The 15,685-nt window shown below is 42.0% G+C and overlaps 1 protein-coding gene across 4 annotated transcripts in view; it reads left to right on the top strand.

Annotated features, from left to right (window-relative positions):
* The first annotated feature begins 5,042 nt into the window (after positions 1-5,042).
* The window catches only part of LOC121553703 (tight junction-associated protein 1-like), an 84,051-nt gene continuing 73,408 nt past the window's right edge, over positions 5,043-15,685 (top strand). For all 4 annotated transcript variants that reach the window (XM_045211538.1, XM_045211539.1, XM_041867018.2 and 1 more), the window contains exon 1: positions 5,043-5,362. The gene's annotated coding sequence lies outside the window, so the exon portion shown is untranslated. The remainder of the gene's footprint in view (positions 5,363-15,685) is intronic.

Below are 15,685 nucleotides of genomic sequence, written 5' to 3'. Positions count from 1 at the left end.
CTAGGGACATAGACCTTCAAAAAAATCCCTAGGAGACATCGTCATGTCACCCTAAGTGAGCACGACCGAGCCCCCATGCTCATCGACTTTTCGGAGAGGAATCGCTGTTACCTATCCTCCCCTTGTGGTTATGTCTGGGAATGCTAGATATCGAGATAAGACAGTGAATTTCCTCTCATTTATTTGAAGGCTGCATACAACTGTTGTCTCATTTAATCCTATTAGAGATGTCCAGGAGTTACAAAGGGGTTACTTTCAATCACTCTTCTGTGCAATGTAATGTCTGGGAGCTCTAAAACCTCCATTCAACAAGCTATATAGCCAATCAGTCATTGCTTATGTCGGTGAATAACAATTCCTAACACTTAAAATGTTGAGAATTGTAAATAGTTGTTTAGTGGCCTTGCCACCACTTGAGCGGAACAGGCATGTCGGTTTTGTAAACCATAATGACACTCCATCAGAAGACAACAGGGGAAAGGATCTGGCAGGCTTTGTCACTCTGCCTTGCCCACATTAGTGACATGAAGCTCTGCCACACTACACTACAGCGGAAGAGGAGCAGATTTTCCCGCTGTGCCACGAATGGGTTTTCCAGCAACCCAGAACGCTCTCCAACCAAGGAAAACAAACATAGCCGGGGGCTGAACCTGCTGGTGTGAAAAGGGGAAGCGGTGGCTCTCTCAAGGTTCATGCTGCCTCTTCTTCAATAGAATATTAGAATCAAAACATGTTTATACTTTTATGTGTGGCACACTAATAGAACCCTTCCTATCTAGTTAACACAAGTAACCATCATTGCCTATTGTGGAATGGATTCTAGGTTAGGTTTGGTCTAGTTTGATTATAATTTGTATTCTCTTTTAAACATAAAGAAAAATATTTTAAAAAACAGAGATAAATCCCCATCTTAGCAGCTTAGTTTATTTACACATAATATGCTTTCATTCTCAATGTATCCAAAATGTTGTTGTAGTAAAAACCAGTGAATTAAAGTACTACTTAAGTAGTTTTTTGGGGTATATGTACTTTACTATTCATATATTTAAAAACGTTTACCTTTCTACATTCCTAAAGAAAATAATATACGTTTTCCCTGACACCCAAAAGTACTCATTACATTTTGAATGCTTAGCAGGACAGGAAAATTGTCCAATTCACGCACTTATCAAGAGAACATCCCTGGTAATCACTACTGCCTCTGATCTGGCGGACTCACTTAACACAAATGCTTCATTTGGAAATGATGTCTGAGTGTTGGAGTGTGCCCCTGGCTATCTGTAAAGTCTGGTTTGCTTAATATAAGGAATTTGATATGATTTATACTTTTACTATTGGTACTTACGTTTATTTTAGCAAATACATTTACTTTGATACTTAAGTATATTTAAAACCAAATACATGTAGATTTTTACTCAAGTAGTATTTTACTGGGTGACTTTCACTTTTATTTAAGTCATTTTCTATTAGGTATCTTTACTTTTACTCAAGTATGACAATTGTGTACTTTTTCCACCACCGGTAAAAACAAAGCCTGTGTGATGTACAAATCAAATCAAATCAAATGTTATTGGTCACATACACGTTTGTTTAGCAGATGTTATTGCGGGTGCTTCTAGCTCCGACAGTGCAGTAATATCTAACAAGTAATATCTAACAATTTCTAACAAAGATACCGTAGAATAGTATAGAATACAGTATATACATATGAGATGAGTAATGCAAGATATGTAAACATTATTAAAGTGGCTAGTGTTCCATTTATTAAAGTGGCCAGTGATTTCTAGTCTATGTCTATAGGCAGCAGCCTCTAATGTGCTAGTGATGGCTGTTTAACAGTCTGATGGCCTTGAGATAGAAGCTGTTTTTCAGTCTCTCGGTACCATCTTTGATGCACCTGTACTGACCTTGCCTTCTGGATGATAGCGAGGTGAACAGGCAGTGGCTCGGGTGGTTGATGTCATTGATTATCTTTTTGGCCTTCCTGTGACATCAGGTGCTGTAGGTGTCCTGGAGGGCAGGTAGTTTGCCCCCGATAATGCGTTGTGCAGACCGCACCACCCTCTGGAGAGCCTTGCGGTTGTGGGCGGTGCAGTTGCCGTACCAGGCGGTGATACAGCCCGACAGGATGCTCTCAATTGTGCATCTGTAAACGTTTGTGAGGGTTTTAGGTGCCAAGACACATTTCTTTAGCCTCCTGAGGTTGAAGAGGCTCTATTGCGCCTTCTTCACCACACTGTCTGTGTGGGTGGTCCATTTCAGTTTGTCAGTGATGTGTACACCAAGGAACCTGAAGCTTTCCATGGTTTCCTCTGCTGTTTGTAACACAAAAAACGGAATTACCAAACTGCCGTTAATTACAGGCTGCAGTGTCACCAAAAGTTTGCTTTGACTGTGCGTTTATGTTTTCAGTAATACTTCTACAGAGATTTGTGAAACGCTTTCGGCATGTTCTACCATGAAATTGCATATTGTATTTTGAAAGCACTTACCTTTTCATGCAACTCTTCAAATTATTCCTAAATAAACTACAGTAATCCGCTTCTTTCTTCTGAGGATTTAGTTTGATGAGGAGACACACTGATCACAACGCTCTGGTTTGCTGGTTTTCACAGGTGTTGGGGGAAATTATTCATGATGACTCATTGTTTTTAATTAATTCGATTTTTTTCTAGCTCCTCCACCTAAAATGCAAATGACTCACTCCCCAGCCTGCTCTCTGTCATGATATGAGGCTTGCTGGAGTGCTGGGCCAGTGGACTCTGACCCCTATGGCGTGACACGTGTTCTCTACCTTCTGTTCTTAGGTCAGCTGTCTGCTCTTCTAACAGGCAGGTACAGTATTAGTATGCAACCTCCTGCTGGGCCTGACAGGAAAGGGCCTCCTCACCTGGTGAAACCAAAAACAACCAGCACATTAGAATATAGAGAGATATGTAACTGTAGGAGCATCGTTTTGTGCTGTTGAAAGATGAATGCAGGTTAATTAATTGTCTTACTAGAGTGTATGGCAAGGTGCTGTTGACAACATTGTTTGAAATGTTGTAGAACTAGTGATTCTAAACAATTACTTCTGAGACAACCGTAAGTGGGGGTCCCTATATCATTTACCTATGTTAATCCTATATAATCCTAAAGTGGTTCATCGTTCTAAAACATTTTTATTTGTACAAATATAGCCTATGCCATTGCCAACCCCTGTGTAATAATTGAGTCAGTGTAAAATGGCAGGGCGCCTGGAGTGAGCAATCATTGATTAAGTTATCTGAACTGGTTTTCTGCTCTGAGGAGTGCTCATCTTTGCTCATGGAGCCACAGATGTGTCAACTAGGATCTGAGACTGCCACCTGCTGCTCAGCCTCTATCTGTAACACACCAGGAGCCCAGAGGACCCTGATACACTGCGTTAACACAGGCAGCCCAATTCTGATCTTATTTTCACTAATTGGTCTTTTGACCAATCAGATCAGCTCTGAAAAAGAGCTGATGTGATAAGGTCTGATGTGATTGGTCAAAAGACAAATTAGTGCAAAAAATATCAGAATTGGGCTGCCTCTTTTCTCCCAACGCTTTGTTCTAGCTCTCTGGCTCACTTTGCCCTGTAGGCTACATTTCAGATATTACTTGAAATATTTGGGGATTGCTCTGAGTATCCTAACCTGTGAATAAAATTATGAATTATTGTTTTGTCTTCCACTCGGGATCAATGGTGAAGATGAAATTCAGATATGATGCCATCGTTTCAGCACTATCCACAGAGTTTGTTTAACTACGGGGCGCAACATGGTTCAATGCACCAATAAATCAGCACAATCTACTTTTTAGTTTTTTCAAATTGCAGCCGTCTTGGAGCTAGAATTGGAATCATGTATACTGTGCTAATTCCCATACAAAAAAAAGATTAAAGGAGAGCACTGTATAAAAATATAAACATGTTTTGATTCCAATATTCTGATGCACAATGTTCCAAAAATGCACAATGTTTTTTTAAAGAGGCAGCATGAACCTCAAGAGAGCCACCGTTTCCCCTGTTCAAACCGGCAGATTCAGCCCCCTGCTATGTTTGTTTTCCTTGGTTGGAGAGTGTTCTGGGCTGCTTGAAAACCTTTATGCTCCTTCGCCATTGTTTTGGATGAGTAAACACTAGTAGATTGACATCTGAACAGGTTTGTTTAATGGCTGCACTTACACAGGCAGGCTAATTCTGATCTTTTTTTCACTCATTTGTATTTTGTGAATAGATCTTATGTGATTGGTCTAAAGACCAATTAGTGGAGAAAAAAATCAGAATTGGGCTGCTTGTGTAAACGCAGTTAGCATACCTATAGCAAATTATAAACTGGGTGGTTCGAGCCCTGAATGCTGATTGGCTGACAGCCGTAGTATATCAGACCAATATACCACGGCTAAGGGCTGTATCCAGGCACTCCGCGTTGAGTTGTGCTTAAGAACAGCCCTTAGCCGTGGTATATTGGCCATATACCACAAACCCTGAGGTGCCTTATTGCTATTATAAACTGGTTACCAACATAATTAGAGCAGTAAAAATAAATACTTTGTCAATATGGTGCCTTATTGCTTAAAAAGCCTATATTGGGCAGTAGGCCTAATTTAATTGACATCATGAAGTAGACTATTGGGCACTTAATATAATATGCCATTTAGCAGACGCTTTTAACCAAAGCGACTTACAGTCATGTGTGCATACATTTTTACATATGGGTGGTCTCGGGGATCGAACCCACTACACAACCCAAGTCACAAGCGCCATGCTCTACCAATTGAGCTACAGAGGACCACTTTGCTGTAAACGTTTAACATTTTAACCTTTAACCTTTTAGCCTACTGTTAAACTAATGCACTTCAATTGATATAAAAAATAGCACCTTCACTCATTATGTCTACCATGAAACTAGTTGCCTATGAAGTGCTGCAGCTAGCACAAAGTTGGAAGAGACCACCTGCCATCCCATTTCCAGAATATCATGAACGTCAGGACGTGGGGATTCCTAGGATTACCCAGTGTACCCTGCGGGTAAAGATGGCGATTGATGAAGCGGGTAGGAGATCAACTTTGGCCGGGAACAACCATAGCTGAATTTCGGTTTTAGAGAGAATAAACCGTTAGTTATCGATTGTCTAATTCCTTAATGTTTAGCCACCTATATCATTGTCATTCGTGAGTGTAAATTACGCAACGTGATCGAATAATTACAGTGCATGAGCTTCCTTCCTTGCGACCAAACTGCAGACAGTGTCCGTCCTGAGAAGAGCGGAGAAAGTTTATTACGGATCTGACTCAGCCATTTGACACAGATTTGTGAGATTATTTGGTGTAACTAAAACAGCAGACATTAAACAGGTAAGATTTAAGTTTCGCTGTCTATATTTGTAATAATGTAAATAAGCAAACGTTTTGTATATATGTTATTTGTGAACAGAATTCGATAGAATACCTTTTGAAGCGGGCCAGAGAACCGAATTCGATGGGGATGGACTTTCGCTATCGCTTGACCGGTCAATCATGACAACAAATCGATGGCTTTAATTTTTTAGCTAAATTCTTAACATCGATATCGGAGATATTCTGCATTTGTTTTAACTGGCTAAGTCATTTGCATCGGCTGTAAATCATTGAGTCGGACATTACCGCAGGCTATGTTGTGTGTGTAAGCCAGTATCGACAAAGAGGTGCCAGTTTGTATTTATAGCGTACTCTCAATGTTTTTATGATTTGATTTGACCTGACCGATAAATGCACCGTTTACTAATATTGATGGCACTGAACTAGGGGTAGATTATTTTCGTCTTGTATCAGAAAACGTTTACCGTTTTAAGAAACCAAACGAAAGCAAACAAAGTAAACGGAACGAAATGGGGAGGGACCTACTGAATTTGTCCAATAGAAACTCTCGTTTGCGTAGCAATGTAAACGGTTGACGAAACGTTTTGCAACAGAATCTGCTTAATGAATATGCCATAGGTGTCATGCCAGTATGATGTCAATGCATCACTATCTCGTTTTCTAAAGTAATATGGCCTCAGATTTGCTAACTCTGATTCGGCCATATCGTTTGATCTAAGCATCTGTCATTTTTCACTTTCAAGAAAACCTAATGAAATGCGAGGTCGGGAGACAATTCCTTCTTTAAATGTTGAAATCAAAACATGATATGGGTAGTTGACATGACGCCCATTTTTTAAATCCATGATGGTAAACACAAATGTAATTTAAATTGGCTGAAATTGTGAAACAATACTAAAAGCGTAAAATAAAAATAAAAACTTGAATCATGTTTTCTTACAATGAACCAACTGTGACAATTGTCCAATGGTGTGACTGTCCAGGGTAAGGTTGTGAAACTTTTAACGTAAGTAAATGTATGAAAAAAATGAATGTTAGTTATAACATAGAAGTTTATTTCAAGAAACAATAGTCTCCCGAGTGGCGCAGTGGTCTAAGGCCCTGCATCGCAGTGCTAGCTGTGCCACTAGAGATCCTGGTTCGAATCCAGGCTCGGCGCACAATTGGCCCAGCGTCGTCCAGGGTAGGGGAGTGAATGGCCGGCAGGGATGTAGCTCAGTTGGTAGAGCATGGCAACGCGTTTGCAACGCCAGGGTTGTGGGTTCGATTCCCACGGGGGGCCAGTATGAATATATATATATATATATATATATTTTAAAAAATAATGTATGAACTCACTAACGGTAAGTCGCTCTGGATAAGAGCGTCTGCTAAATGATGTAAATGTAAATAGTCTCCCAGTCTATTCATGACATTTCCAAATAGTTCTGGTTGATAAAACGTTGGCCCTAAAAGCAATGTCCACTAGGTGTGACACAATTCTGTGATTAAACATCAAGCCAGCATTTGGGCACCATTGGGCTGGGCAGGATGCTTTTATAAGGAAGTACAGACATGGCTGGAGCACATGGCTTGAACAGATTGTAAGCTTTATCAGAAATATTTATCAAAATATTGCACTTCTCTGCCATTGCCATAAAAGGGGTCAGTTTCTTAGTCCTTTGGTGTGATGCCTTTTGAATTTATATATGAAAATAATAATAATTTTTACAATTCAAGTATAAAAAGCAATGAAAACATGTTGGGGAAAATCATATGGAAGGCTTACTGTTAACAATAAGGCCCACAAAAACTGTCCCAACAGTCTGAGATTTCCAAAGGTGTGACAGCTTTTTTCCCTTAGTGTGACATGAAGATGGTGTCACACCAGAGGAAATAGCTGTCACTCCAGGGGACTTAACCCATTAATAAACCTCTATAATGACATATTTTTTTATCAAATTACACTTATTTGCATCAGACCTATTTGTATTTTGTTGCAATTTTGATCATTTCTAAGTGGTTTTGAGTGCAATTTTATGTATTCATTCTCCCACGCCTGGTTTCTCACTCTCTGCAGGTGAACATTGCTTCGGCGTCCTCTGGGTCTGTCTCTGCCCTCTGGGGAGGGTCTAGTTCTTTTACCTGGCCCTAGTGATTGTGCATTTCAGATATTGGCGTCTGGCTGTAGTGCTTCCATTCCTGGTTCTCACTCCCTACATTAGATCATTCTCTCGGTCTGTCCTATCGGTTTCACTCCTCCTGACCAATTGGTAAACGTGATCCACCCTGGGAGGGCCCCCCATCAACCGTGCCTCTTTTAGAGACTGTTCCCTCTTGCTCTACCTGGTTGATCCTGCCATATTCTTGTCTCAAAGATGAAACCATGCAAGTCTTAGTACACATGGTCGGTACAGTGAATCTGTGAATGGCTCATTAAATCAGTTATGGTTCCATTGATTGCTCCAATGTTACTTGTATAGCTGTGGCAGTTCTAGTGCTAAGATATGCCAACAAGTGCTGACCTTCGGGGACATGCGCAATTATCAGACCCAAAACCCATACGGGGTGCTATCGGCTGCCCTGCCCACTTTTGGTGACCCTTCGCGGCACTGGCGTCTCATTCAAATGTCTGCCCTATCAACTGTTGATGTGCCTACCATGGTGACCAGGGAATCAGGGTTTGATTCCGGAGAGGCAGCCTGAAAAAATGGCTACCACATCAAAGGAAGGCAGCAGGCATGCAAATTATCCACTCCCGACTCGGGGAGGTAGTAACGAAAAATAACAATACAGGACTCTTTTGAGTCCCTGTAATTGGAATGAATACACTTTAAATATTATTACTGATGTTTAAAAGCATTTTTACAGTGGTCAGTAACTTCTGAAATTGACATTGTTTTAGCCAATGATGGAGACAGGATCCAACGTAGCCCTTTATCATGACTCTCAGTTCCATTACATTACACATAAGAGTCATTGGCATCTTCTGTACGGTGAAGTTTTGTTAAGAGCCCAGACGCTCAATCTGAACATTAACATGCATACGATTTTGGAAGCATAAGGACCTTATCTTTCGTCAGTGAGAAAAAGAAAAGAGAAAAAAAAGAGAAAAAATCCCACTTTTTAAATTGATACACACCTTGTTAGGATTAGTGTTCCCACACGGCTATATCTCCATGTTACAGCGCTTGTTTACGGAAGACGAGGCGACCACCTGTGCTAATTAGCTATCTAGCATGCTCCGAACACCTGTGTGTAAGCATAACTCGGGAAGGGTATTAGAAGTGTCGTTTTGTTGGATGGAGACACCCATAGCTGTATGGATCTGTGCAACACTGCTACAGTAAGTGTATATTTTTTATTTGAAGGATTCCTTCTCGCTGATGAAAGATAAGGGCCATATGTTTCGAAAGCTGTATCGCAAGTGATGATTATTGATGTTTCTAAACGTTAAATCACAGCATTGGGATTGTATTTCAAATGAGGTAGTCGTGGGCGAAGCTAATGGCTGAAAACTGTAGGGAGAAGGCAGAATGCCACCTAGCGTTTTTGAGAGCTATACCCAACGTAGCCTAACAAACCTTGATTGGTAAGCAATTAGGCTTCACTGTTGCCCCAGTTTTTCACTTTCTCTGATGTGTTCTTATGTCAACATGAAATTAACTATTTTAAGTGATTTTTTTAAATTTTTCCTCATGAAATATTTGGGTAGTACATTTATTCAATCATGCATGTCTCTGTAGAGAGAGCAGTAGTCTAGCTCTAGCAGAAGTCTAGTGGTGCTTTTCCATTGAGACTTACCCACACACACGTGGGCTGCCAGTGTTTTATGAGCAGCCTACTAGGGGTCAATGTATTTGTTGGCCAATCATTCATCAGATAGTCTATTTTAGCTCGAAGTAGTATAACCAACTTGTAAATATTTGTGACATTCCACATTATCCCTGGAGAAATATAGTGTAGTGAAACTTCCAGGCAGTCAAATGTGTTCCCTGCTTCTGGTTTGTAGCCACACTCTCTTTGTCCTTCTTGTGTTTCTTGACTTGTGGTTTTTGCAGAGAACGTTACTTGAATTGTGGTCTAATCAGAATGCCATTGTCTGTATTGCAAAACATCTCAGGTCGTAATGAGAGTTACATTTCCCTGGAATTGATGCTTGGGAAAAGGCAAACCCAGCCTCCCCCACCACACTGATAACATTAGTTTACTGACTGAAAAACAGGGAAGACGCTGTGATAACATGGATGGGATGCACACTAGACGTTTTCACAGATCCAGCTGTACCCGAGACCCGATCCTGGACCCAGTATTCTAAATAATATCACGGGTCTGGGTCGGATCTGATGTGACTTGTCCGGAAGGGCCTGTACAGACCCGAACGCGACGGCTGCAGTAGAGAGAGAGAAAGAGAGAAATACATCATTTATGCTGCTGCTCTTGCTTTTCACGAGAGTGGAGAGTGTAGCTTGTTGTTGGCCTATTGTGAGTCATCAAAGCAGCAAAAGGCTACAGTCATGGAGCCTCGCTCCATGTGTGGCAAAAAATAGGAGATATTTAATCAATGGAAAATTGAATTAAAAGAACCAACAGGTAGGGTGCTACTTAATATTATGAATAGAGTTGTTATTTGTAGGATTAGAAAGCGCATGCACTGCAGCCTCAGTCTAGCTAGCTAACATTAGCTAGCTTAACTAGCTTCTCCTGGTTTGATACAGCCAAGACCGGTACTACGTAATCATATGTGATGATTAATAGCTGCCATAGCTAGGTTATTTATCTACTATAGCGCAAGTCTTGGTTGGTTGCTGTCTCTCATCTCTCGCTCCCTCCTTCCTCGCAGTACGGCCCCTCCCCGCCTGCTAGAGCGGCACGTCTCTTCTTCCTCTTGCGCTTTATCAGCTCTGGTTAATAAAGTAGCTTAAAAATGGACTTTTCTGCTACTTCCCTCACTGCATCTGACCAGGTCTATACGGAACGGGTCTAGTTGTCCTCGGGTCTGTTCGGAACAGGTCTCTATATTAAAACAATTAATTTATGTGTATCGGGTCTGGGTGAGAAAGCCCCAGGTCAAATTTTTGGGACCTGTGAAGACCTCTAATGCGCACTCCATGTGGTGTGCTGACGGATGTAGCTGAGAGAGTGTGATTTTTACTGGATAACTAGGCTAAGGCCATACACATTTTATTAAAGGGATAGTTTACCCAAATTTACAAAATGACACATTGGTTTCCTTACGCTATTTCCCTGGCACTGTTTCCAAATGATACTGTTTTAGCATTTGTGGCACAAATCCCATTCAAGTCATGGTACTGATATTAGCATTTTTCGCGCATCATGTCCAAATCATCAGAAAGCATCTCAAATTGATTCTGAATCTCAACAAAGTCACTTATAGATTATTTGAACATGATGCACCAACAATGCTAATAGCGGTACCATGACTTGAATGGGATTTGTGCCACAAATGCTAAAACGTTAGAATTTGGAAACAGTGCCAGGGAAACTAAACTAAAGCATGGATTCCTGTCGTACCAATATGTCATTTTGTAATTTGAGTAAACTATCCCATTCTATTTTTTGAAAAGTGAGAAGTGCAAGGTCCCCCCCCAAAAAGTGGACCTTCTTGTTAAAATATTATAGCGAACTTGTATGGCCTAACAACTGACACTAGGATGAATGCAGTGTGGACAGCACTCTTCTGTTGTCCTATGTGTCTGCTCCAGGGAGGAGAGGAGGGGGGCCACGTCTACTACACCACTGGGGCAGCAGCCTCTAAAGAGCTAGGTCTATCAGCACCGCTCGTTGTCTGTCTCCCCTGAGAGGGAGCCTCTGCCAGTAGTTCCAGAAAGTTCTCCTCACTCTGGGACCCACGTGGTAGGCACACACTCATGAGGTTTGTGGGTGTAGTGGTGGAATGATGAGCTTGGCGTGGTAGTTTAGAGAGGGATAAATCCAGCTTAGAGAGAAAGTTAGTGTTTTTTTTATCAGGATGAGTGTGGTTTGGTAATATGGAGCTCTGTTTGGGTTTTGTCAATTAGGAAAGAGACTGTGAGATGTTAGGATTTGTGGCAAGATTACACTTTCAAGTATTGGCTGCTGATGGAGTTTAGAGAGTGCGATTGCAAGTGAGATTGAATAAAGATGTTGTTGGAGCTTGTAAAATAAAATGGTTCACCAATCTGTGGAAATTAAATCTTTGTTGCACTTGTGTTTTAATGAGGAGAGCTGTGCTCATCACCATGATGCCACCTCTCCTTTTTTTAAATTGAATATTTGTTGCAGAAAAACAAGTCTGTGGGGGCAGGCTTTGCAATAAACCAGACATTCAAAGGCAAAGTCATGGGTTAGACCTGGTAATAAAACTTGAGACTGATTTTGTAGCTGAGATATTAATCATCCTCTGGACACAGCGGAACCGGAATATCTGGGGCAGTGGATTTGAGCTGAAATCGAGCCAGCCCGGCTACTGCGTTACTGTTCATTATCCCCGCCGCTGAGTATCCAGAAAGCTGCTGCTAGCGCTTGGAAGTGTCGAACACAGGACGGTCCCTACCATTTACCAGGGAGCTCAGCAGACAAGTGTTGATCTGTTGTGTGTGGAGGGGGAAGAGCCAGGGGGCTGGTGAAAGGGAGGCTGCTCTCTGTGAAACTCGTAGCCGTGTGGCGTGAGCTGCCCCTCAGTGCCCCCATTTTGGTGGAATGCACTTCAGAAAGCAACAGCCAGGCGATTCTTATGCAAATGTACCCTTCAGCCACATGCTCCCATTGTCAGCCTGTCAGGACTCTCTTTCTGTTTGTTTAGTTGGTGGAATCCAATTATCTGTGACCCGCCACATACTTCCCGGTTGGTCTCAGACAGAGGTGGATATAAACAACCTGCACTGTTTGTTTGCCGGCAGTTCAAGACAAATCGTCTCTCTAAGTGATTGAATCTGCAACTGAACTCCACCAAAGCTTATTTCATACGCTTGAAAAGCAACAGCGACTGCTTCTAGAAGTCTCTACGCCAGATGTTTGACCATCTCTTACTTATCCAGCTAATTGTTTTCTCCATGCTTTTTTATTGTTCTCCGTGATCTGTATTGTTATTTGATCTGTTAGCCCCCTCTCCCTACCTCATTCACATCTTAAATGCTTCTCAGGGATTGTTGAAAGTTAATGAAGTGACTTGTTTCCTCATTATAACCTGTTCAAATGTCTAAGTGAAAGGTCATCGCTTCAGAGAAGAGGCAGTGGACTGTTGTCTTTTTATTAAAGTGCACACTCCATCTCTCTTAAAAAGCAATCTAGCCTAACCTAATTAGTATCATTCAACAGAAGCACATTCAGAGTGTTCATTCAATGTTTTGAAAAGGGGAGGAATGACACTGAGTGACAGTGAATTGATTAGGCTACATTTTGAGGCATTAATGAAACCAATCATCATGACATGTCAGGTGCATGCTTGGTACGTCACACCAAACAATTCAGTTGAACATTAGCTACCACTGGGCTTTTAATAAGCATATGCCTATATATATTTTTGGAGGGTTTTATAACTCCGTTAACTCAAAAGTAAAACAATTCTGAGGCCATAGTCTTTTTAGTCGATTTCTCCTCACTACATTTTACTGGTAAGAAGAACTGAACTAGGCTATACACCCATCAGTTTGAAAAGTAACCTTGGGAGAAGTCGCACAGTCCCTTTGTGTCCTCCAACACAAACACACACTTTCTCTCTTAATCTCTTGATTCCCGGTAAATCCAGTTTATGTTTTCAAACGGAATGATTTATCTAGGTGTTTTGCACATTTTGTGAGTATTTATAATGAATTGTCGCCTGTGACAGCCTGCTGCGGTATTTTTACAATGACATACAACCACAGCCATTCAAAACGCCCCTCCCTCCCTACCCCCTCCATCAATCCTTCTTTCTCCTTCCCTCTCTTATTCCTGTCGCTTACCTTCCCTTGTTAGACCTGACTCGCGGTATCTCAGTCAGTCAGAGGCTGGGAAGCCGTAATCCTCAAAACACACAGTCGCCCAGGCAGGCCGTAGCTAGCTAGGCTAAAGACGTCCGCAGGCATCCTATCCGAAACGGTTCGGAACAGTTTGTGCATATATTATGACGATTTTGTTCATATTGGTCTTCGGCAAGGGTTTTTTCGTCTGTTCGTGCACAATTAATTTTTTCTTGAGGCAAGCTGAAGTTCGCTAGCCGAAGTCTACAACCTTTTCATCTGTGATTGTTCAACAGTAGGGATTCTTCAATGAAGTGGTTGTTGTCATTCAACGAGAGGCTTCTCGTTTTCATGCTAATTACTTAAAGTTGCGCGACCTAAGACCTCCTCGGCAAAAACGTCAATTAATTACAGATTTCTTGATTCTGACTATTTTGAGGAAGTGGCTACGGCGTCTCAAGAGGGACAAACGGTACTATTGCCGCTTTCTTTTCGTTTTTCAAGTGAAGGTCTTTTAAGGGACATTCACTTTGCCTAGCCAAGTTCTGCTTGGAGCAAACCGAACCTAGTATGCAGACACCTTAACAGGCTACCTCTCTGTGCCTGCCTGCCTGCCACTGCTACCAGCTCTGCTGGCTGGGGCTTAACTCCCTGCATCCTGGGATTCTCCATGTGTGATCTGACTGCTACTGGAGTAGTGGCAGCAACCCACGGATGAAGAGCGTAGCCTCATTACAGAGCTGCTGACTGGCCTGGCTCATTAGGCTATAGGCCTCTCTGCTGCTCTCTGGCCTGCACTACAGGCCTCTCACCCTGGCTGCCACTAGAACTACTTCTTTGCCTACACCCTCCACTGCTTTTCATTCACCTCTTATCCTAGCCCCTTTTCCTTCCACTACAGCCTGTCTTTTTTCAGGAAGAAGAAATACGGTATGACTTCTTAATGTTAATGGCGTTCTTGTTTTTGAAGGTGAAACCTTTTGCATTCGGGATTCTCATGTGTAATTTGGTCAGATGCTTATTTTCTAGTGGATCTGGTGTTGTCCTTTTAGTTGAGGATCATCTGCAGTCACACTCGTCATGACTGTCCTCCAAGCTCATGCCAGGACATTCTTGACTCCTTTCCCAGGCGCTCTCACTCTCTCCCTGTCTCTTCCTCTTTTCACTCGTTCACCTCCTCCTCCCACTCTGTCGTTCTTGCGCCAGTGGCTGTCCTTGCCTGTGATTTTCAAGCAAACTTTTGGACACACTGTTCCAGATATGGTGAACAGGGCCCTACTATTGTCCTCTGTTTTTGGCATCATGGGTCTGGTCATTTTCAATCCTCCTTTGACATCCAGGCAAACAAGTGGTCACAGTATTTATTCTTCTTAAAACAGGAATGTTTTCAAGCTCTCCTCTGAAGGTAGAATCTATTTCTGCCATTCATTCATACATATGCTGTATGCACTCATATTACACATCCCTTTGTGGTAAGTGTGGAATGTGTCCTGTGAATGAGTTAGACACTGATGAAAAATGTCATCAAGGTCTGAACCTGGCTCTGACATTACTACCTATAGGCTACTCATAAAATAAATGATGACGCAAAACCCATATAACCAGTCGTGCTTTGGCTGAACGATTATTCTTTTTTTTACTGTTGCTTGTTTTGGAAAGAAGTGTTACTGAACAATGTCCAAAGCACGCAGCACATCTGCATTTCTAATGTCACTGTTTTGTCTCTTCTGTTATCTGAAGATTTCAGGAGCGCTCCCAAGGTTGCGCCATGCTTGAGTGATTGCAGTGATTGCGCCGATTGCACATTATCGTCTCCACCCCCGCATGCCCAGTAAATCACTAGGGCTAAAACGGCCACATCAGCATTGTACTGACCTCTCATGGATCCGGTGCATTAAAGCAGAGGTCAGTCATTCTAAAAGAAACTTAAAGTGATTACTGCTCACACTCACAAGTGTATAGCGATGGTTTTCGTGCAGGTAACACACACACACACACACACACACACACGTCAGGGAATGTCTCTGTTTCCATAGTGAATATACTTCCTCTCCTGTTTCATTCAGTCGCCTCCAGCAGTTGTTGGCCTTACAGGGAGAGAATGAGAATTGACACTCCTCCCTTGAGACAGTGCAGTCTTTTCCTGAGTCCATCTCTTCCTCTACTACAGCCCTGAATCCTGGCACTGTGGCATCCGCTAGTATTATTCAGACAAAAAGGACAGACATCCTTACAGCTGCTACCACTAATATGGCTGAATCATTTATAGCTCAATATTTTATGAATATGATTGGCCAGGTCCACCTTTATTTTCCCTGCTACACACGTTGCTTTAACGATTTCCAGCTCCCTAGAGTGTGTGTGTGGGAGCACTTTGTGTGCAAACTGGTATTTTATT

Source organism: Coregonus clupeaformis, chromosome 37 (assembly GCF_020615455.1).
Source record: "Coregonus clupeaformis isolate EN_2021a chromosome 37, ASM2061545v1, whole genome shotgun sequence".
NCBI lineage: Eukaryota > Metazoa > Chordata > Actinopteri > Salmoniformes > Salmonidae > Coregonus > Coregonus clupeaformis.
Note: the sequence above shows the minus strand (reverse complement) of the source record. Positions and strands in the feature narration are given on the sequence as shown.